Consider the following 7,769-nt stretch of genomic DNA (forward strand, 5'->3'; position numbering starts at 1 on the left):
ACGCGTACATGGCGCGTGTGCGCCCCTGAACGCGAAGCAACATATAGAAAATTTTATATCATTGCGAAGCCCCAGATGTTAGCTTTCCAACGCAACTGAAACCGCTTCATTTGGACCTCTGTAGCTCAAGTTATGGTTGTTTGAGTGCGAAGAGGTCGGGCTTGACAGCTTTACGGTTCCTTCATTTCTTCATGAGTTCTCCCACCCTACATGCTTTTCTTCTCACTTCTTCTATCCAATACTTGCCTTATGAACATGAAATCACTCAACAAACACATCAAGGCATCGAATGGAATTAAAGTGGATTAAAATCACTAATTTAAGGGCCTAAAAAGCATATTTTTACACTTAAGCACAATTCAAGGGAGAATTACAAAACCATGCTATTTCATTGAATAAATGTGGGAAAATGTGATAAAATCCCCCAAATTAAGCACAAGATAAACTACAAAATCGGGGTTTATCAAATACTAACAACTACACTTGTTAAAGTTTATTCAGATTTTAATCTCATACCATTTCGATCACTAGCAAATTACTAGGCCGTCCTCAAAGTAACCATTCTATTTTGAAAACTAGATTCTTAATAATAGTTTAGTCTTTTAGGCCCTAATTCTTCAAAATTCTCAACCATTTATACATAATCAGTCAAAACCACAATCCTCTACTAATCTCAAGTCACTTTCACAGCCATAGCAATATACCAAACAACCATTTCAACAACCAACAATCAATAATTCAATCATCTACCAGACATAATTACAATCAATTCAATCACAGCACCAAGCACAATCGCAATCACAATCCTACATTCATATAATCAATTAATTACTCACAACTATTAATACTATTTGCAGTTATTCAGTAAACCTTGTTGGCATTCCTAAATTAAAATCATTTTAAACTCCCTACCTCGATTAGCTAAACCGGAAGGAATTAACCACGATAAACCTGCTCTTTTTGAATTCATAGCAGTAGCAACAATTCCAACATTATTGGGACGCGGCAGCAGCATCAACCATGATCACACTCCAAAAACAACAATTTTGACAGCTCCAGCAGAACACAGCAACACTAAAACAAAGGTATCGGCTACCGTAATTCAAATAAGAAAATAGCAAAGAAGCAAAATTCTAAATAGAACAAGAGTGGAAACATTACAGGATTATGAATGGAGGTTCAGAGTCAAAATGAAGAAGATGGCGCAACAGTTTGTCTTCTCTAGTGATGAGCTCCAATTGTGGCGATTCCAACGAATACAGTATAATTAGGAATATTAGAGGCCGAGACAGGATCATTTCAAAGGGACAATGGTTCAGAAATGGTAACTCTAATAGCTAGGACAGAATTGACTCACCCACAACGATAGCGGCGACCAAGAATTCCAAAGACAAACCCTAGTAGCAACGGCAGCGGCGCTGCCTCCTCCCAGCCATCGTGTTCTCCTTCTTCCTGTACGCGTTCTACTTCGCTCATCACCTTGCTTCATGCGGTGGCGTTCTCCTCCTATAGTGACTTGAACGGTGGCGGCTATCCCAAATAGAGACAGCGACATCGTCTCCCCTTCTCTCCACGCGCAGCAGCTCTGATCGATGATGGTAGCAACGACGGATGCACGAGGATGACGAAGTTGAAGACTTCTTGATCATCCCAGCGTCTTCCTCCTAATCCCTTACTCCCCGACTCCCGACTTCTCCATCTCCCCCTCTCGATCTCTCTTCTTCCCCCTTCGAGCCCCTCTTTCTCTCTTCACTGTTTCTTTCCTTTTCTCTGAACGTATGTAGTGTGTGTTTTGTGAAATTAGGGTATCAATTAGGAAATTTGTGATCTTAAATTAAATTAGATTTTGATTTGATAAATTAGGGAAAAATATATACAAGTAATATAACAATTTTACAAAATATTCATGACAGGATAACAATTTAGAATTCAAATATAATTCTATAAAGATTACTTTTAAAACGCATGAGATTTTATCTATCAATCTATTAACGAGCTCAAATAATTATTTTTAATTTAAATCATAAAGTAAATATATTAATCACATTTTTATAAAATGTAGTTTAAACTCAATATTTAATGATTCAAATTAAATGATATAACATTTTATTATTTTTCTATTACCAAAACTTTAATTTTAATTTACAAAATATCTAATTTTTAAAATTATAAAGTTTAAACTTAATAAAATAAAATCACAATTTATTCATAATTAGATTTTCAAAAATGTGGGATGTTACATTCTATCCAACTTACAAAAATTTTTGCCCTCAAAAATTGATATAAGATGAAGAAAAGATTTATATTCACATCCCCTTTTGAATATTTTAAAGATACCAAGAAAATCATATCACATAAACGTAGAAGAAAATATACTAGGTAATGCAAGAGTTGATAAAATAACTTAACTCATGATAAATTTTGAAATCCAAAATCAAATAGGCACAATATTCGTTCAGAACGTTTAACAAAGCATGAGCACTTCCTTTCGTCGTCTCAAAACTCCACAACTCCTTATAACTTTGTATACTAACCAAATTCACTTTCCACACGCACAAATCGCGTCCCTAAGAACTAGCGCATATAAGAAATACGAAATATGAGAAAAGAAAGACAAACGGCACGAAAGGTTTATGCGAGAAATTGGAAGAATACTCAAGTTCACAGTTGGACAAAGATGGTATTTCGCAAGGTTTTGAAGGAATACATGAGATCGTCAACAAACAAGGATATATATAAGCAATGAAATGGAGCATAAAGGGAGTTAATTCGAAGCTTAGGAAGAAATTATGAATCGAACAATTTCAATATGAATGTTATTAGGGAAAATAGTACAACAATTTTAAACAACTTCAATTTGAAATAGAGGGAATTAGTTTATCTTTTTCAAAAGAATATATATAAATCTAACATTTTTCAAAGTACTAAACTTAGTATAAATAATATGTTATATCAATTTAATTTTTAAATCAAAACAAATCATGCATGGTTTGTAAATTAAAGCTTGTTTGATGTTAAGGGCAAAATATTTTCTTTAAAAATTTTGGAGGATACTTAAGTACATAATTAGGTAAGGATAGCCATAGAATTATAGTAAAGTTGGCAGAAAATCAGCTTTTATTTAAAGAATAAATTCTGAAACAAAATTTTCTATAAATCAATAAAAGTAAGTGGTATATCACAGATAAACAAGATCAAACTACATAAAGAAGTTTCAGAGTTTATGTAAGAAAGTCTAGGCTGAATTAAAAACAATCCCATCAAAATTTAAGCAAGGGTTGTGGATACAGTCAAGTAAGAAAAGATGTAAATTGAAATTCTTCTCGAAGAAAATCTGAAACAATTACTCAAGAAGGAAATTACAAGAAAAGGTATGTTACACCTAAATAAATCAGAGTTTAGAGCAAGAAGCATAAAGTTTGTAAGGTAAGGATAAATATTTCAAATGATTCAAACAACAACCAGATACAGAGTCAAGCAAGGATATGCACGAATGATAATGCAAGGTTAACAAGAAAGAGATCAAAAACTAGAAATTCGAATACAAATAGTAGAGAAAGAGATAACGCTAAGCACGAATAAAGATCATACGTTAAAACGGAACTAATCTCTAGAATTTAGTTTTAACGTTCCCAAAACCTCGTAATTCGCGTTAACCTATCACTTCTATTTCGTCTATGATAACCCATTAGTGTTCCATATACATAAATCATTAGTATTAAGTTAGCCAAACTTGATACCATGAGGTATGCAATGGTAAACTAATAGCGTTAATCACGAGACAGTCATGCATATAAAACAAACTCTTGTCATCAGAACAAGTTAGAAAGCATGACAGACACTCAAAGTATGCAATGAAGCATAGTCAGTCCACTCCCAAGGCTCTACAGGAAGGACTGCTCTGATACCATATTGTAACATCCCTTCCAGCAAAATACCTTGCTTAAGTAACGGTATTTCTACTAGAAAGAACGTTACGTGACCTTTTCTAATATTAACTACTTAGTTACTGAGCCTTTGTATCGATTTTGCGTTTCAGTTTTAAGAAGAATGCCAGAAAATTTTGTTTGTTTTTTTTTTCATTAAAGACATGTATCAATGATAAACATTGCAAATAATAATAACAATCACATAAGTATTATTAATAGTAATTCTTATACATAAGAAGTCATATAAACCCAGATACAACACCTACCCCTCTGTTAAAATAAAACCTCAAAGGACCAGAGCGAGGGGACTCTATGAAAGCAATTAAAAGCATAAAGAAAGCCTACTAATCGCTTGCAGCTTCATATTGCATCTTCAAACCTGTGTCACTGAAAGGGTGGAAAATTTGGGGGTGAGAACCAAACCACATGTTCTCAGTAGAGGTCGAGAATGCCGTGAAAGTAAAGAATAAAGCGCAAATAGTTAATTTCATTCAGAGACATCTAAAAGAAAATTAACCTTCTTTAAGAATTAGTTAATTATTCAAAATCCTAGACCCATATTTTCTTTATAAAACTCTTAAAAGTTTCCTAAACTGTATGAATGACCAACCTGTTCCAAGCATAGGTTCATTAAGTCTATGCTGAACCAGTTTGATTTTTCATACTTTACTAGACCATAACATAAAAGAAGTTACCTACGCGGTATAAATGATCATCCTGCTCCAAGCATAGGTTCATTAAGTCTATGCTGAACCAGTCAGATACTTTATACAGAACTAGATCTCAAACGTACCAGTCACGGCCTCAGGCCCAAACAACTCAATCAACATCCAATCACCACAATCCAAACAATCAGTTACAAACACAGGTAATGAGGTTCAAACACAATCAAGAGCAATTACATTAAGTATAGCAATTAGCAGTTAAACAGAATTATTCACTTAGGCAAACCAATTACAATATACACACCTAAACAATGTCACATAGATGCATATGATGAATGTCTAGTTCTAGTGCAGGCCATGAGCTCATGTGTTGGTTAGCACCTGTATTCCCCACATTTATCCGGTCACGAGTTCACGATTTCCCGAATACGATTTTCCGTTCAAATAAATGCGCATATAATTATTAGCAGCTCTATTGAGACAGCCTCTGCTTTCTACTCGCAGGAAAAAACAATATCTCTTGGGTTGCCTCAAGCAACAAACAAACATCTCTTGGATTGCTTCAAGCAACAAACAAATAAATAAAAATCTCTTGGGTTGCCTCAAGCAACAGATAATCATAGAATAAGTACTTTACTCTTTCCTTTTTCTTTCATAATTGCAAGTACGCAAGCGAGACAAGACCCACGCCCTTGATAACAATCTTGTATACCAAATAATCTTTTCATAAAAGAATCATTGAAGTTATTATCATTAAATAAGCCTTAAATATTGATTTTGATTAAGTCCTTATACTTTTATAAAAATTTGGACATAACCTCCTTTAAAAATAGGACTTAGCCACCCTTACAGGTCCCAACCAAACAATTTACCAAACTCTTTTCAACCTCTCCAATAGCAAATCAATTCAGAATCAAACAAATTCCAACATTGAATCAACCCTATGACGCTAAGGTTAATCTTTAATTTTATGAACTCATAACTCTCACTCAGACATTCTCAACACTCTATCTTCTTTTCTATTTTTAATATAGCAAATAAACTCAGAATTGCGCAAACTTTATGTCCAAGCGTTCATCTTAAGACAAGCTTGTTAAAAAACCATAGATTCTAATTTTATGGTTTCTCTAGCCTTAGAAATAAAGGAAAAACTGTGACTGCTCTGCAGTGCGTAAAACCAGAAAAACAGCAGCAGCATGTGATATTCAAAATTCAATATAAAATCCAAGTTAAATCCCATGACTTTAAAAGTTATTATAGTTTAACTCCACTCATCCAGGTTTCTTTTCCAATTAGTTCCAGGTCAATATCATTTTTAATGAAGAAGTTATATAACCTAGAAGTTGAATAATTTTCTGCAGAATTCTGTTTTAAAAGTTAATGAACTTATCTTCTTCGAAGTCCTATAACTTACTCATTAAAACATGGATAGCCCTGAAATTTAAGTCACATATGCTAAACATACTTAATTTTCACTTCCAATTGGTTGCACCTCGATATCCAACCTGGTTCAAAAGTTATAAACTCTCAAAGTTACTGATTCAAGAAAACAGAATCTGGCCTTTATTGCACAATGCATCGTATTTCAAAAATTTGTATATTTTAAACAGCAAGTTCAACCGTTTTGAAATTTTATGAAATTAAAATAATAGGACTAAAGTTTCATTTAAAATTGCTTTTGCTTCAAAATTCAATTCGAAATATTCACAACAGAGCCAACAAGTTACTACTGTTCCAAAAATTATGCAGTAAAAATCAGATCCCACAACCATTACTCAAAAATTCACCGTAAATCTAATATTTAATGAAAAGATCTCAAACTCTCCAATTCAGTCCCAATTATTCCCAATTTGCAGTTATTCAGTAAACCTTGTTGGCATTCCTAAATTAAAATCATTTTAAACTCCCTACCTCGATTAGCTAAACCGGAAGGAATTAACCACGATAAACCTGCACTTTTTGAATTCATAGCAGCAGCAACAATTCCAACATTATTGGGACGCGGCAGCAGCATCAACCATGATCACACTCCAACAACAACAATTTTGACAGCTCCAGCAGAACACAGCAACACTAAAACAAAGGTATAGGCTACCGTAATTAAAATAAAAATATAGCAGAGAAACAAAATTCTAAATAGAACAAGAGTGGAAACATTACAGGATTATGAATGGAGGTTCAGAGTCAAAATAAAGAAGATGGTGCAACAGTTTGTCTTCTCTAGCAATGAGCTCCAATTGTGGCGATTCCAACGATTACAGTATAATTAGGAATATTAGAGGCCGAGACAGGATCATTTCAAAGCGACAATGGTTCAGAAATGGTAACTCTAATAGCTAGGACAGAATTGACGCACCCGCAACGATAGCGGCGACCAGGAATTCCAAAGACAAACCCTAGTAGCAACGGCAGCGGCACTGCCTCCTCCCAGTCGTCGTGTTCTCCTTCTTCCTGTACGCGTTCTACTTCGCTCATCACCTCGCTTCACGCAGTGGCGTTCTCCTCCTGTAGTGACTTGAACGGTGGCGGCTATCCCAAACAGAGACAGCGACGTCGTCTCCCCTTCTCTCCACGTGCAGCAGCTCTGATCGATGATGGTAGCAGCGACGGATGCACGAGGATGACGAAGTCGAAGCCTTCTTGATCATCCCAGCGTCTTCCTCCTATTCCCTTACTCCCCGACTCCCGACTTCTCCATCTCCCCCTCTCGATCTCTCTTCTTCCCCCTTCGAGCTCCCCTTTCTCTCTTCACTGTTTCTTTCCTTTTCTCTGAACGTATGTAGTGTGCGTTTTGTGAAATTAGGGTATCAATTAGGAAATTTGTGATCTTAAATTAAATTAGATTTTGATTTGATAAATTAAGAAAAAATATATACAAGTAGTATAATAATTTTACAAAATATTCATGATAGGATAACAATTTAGAATTCAAATATAATGCTATAAAGATTACTTTTAAAATGCATGAGATTTTATCTATCAATCTATTAACGAGCTCAAATAATTATTTTTAATTTAAATCATAAAGTAAATATATTAATCACATTTTTACAAAATGTAGTTTAAACTCAATATTCAATTATTCAAATTAAATGATATAATTTTTTATTATTTTTCTATCACCGAAACTTTAATTTCAATTTACAAAATATCTAATTATAATAAAATTACTTAA

The 7,769-nt window shown here is 34.1% G+C and overlaps 1 long non-coding RNA gene across 2 annotated transcripts; it reads right to left on the reverse strand.

Annotated features, from left to right (window-relative positions):
• Window positions 805-7,390, reverse strand: LOC107639366. Of its 2 annotated transcripts, none has more exons than XR_002361165.1 (3): window positions 6,755-7,390; window positions 6,499-6,667; window positions 805-904 (listed from the first exon to the last, which is right to left on the reverse strand). It is a non-coding gene; the product is annotated as an uncharacterized LOC107639366 (long non-coding RNA). The 2 variants fall into 2 exon arrangements; XR_001620092.2 differs by lacking the exon at window positions 805-904 and adding an exon at window positions 4,109-4,316 and having other exon boundaries at window positions 6,506-6,667.

Source organism: Arachis ipaensis, chromosome B04 (genome assembly GCF_000816755.2).
Source record: "Arachis ipaensis cultivar K30076 chromosome B04, Araip1.1, whole genome shotgun sequence".
Lineage (NCBI taxonomy): Eukaryota > Viridiplantae > Streptophyta > Magnoliopsida > Fabales > Fabaceae > Arachis > Arachis ipaensis.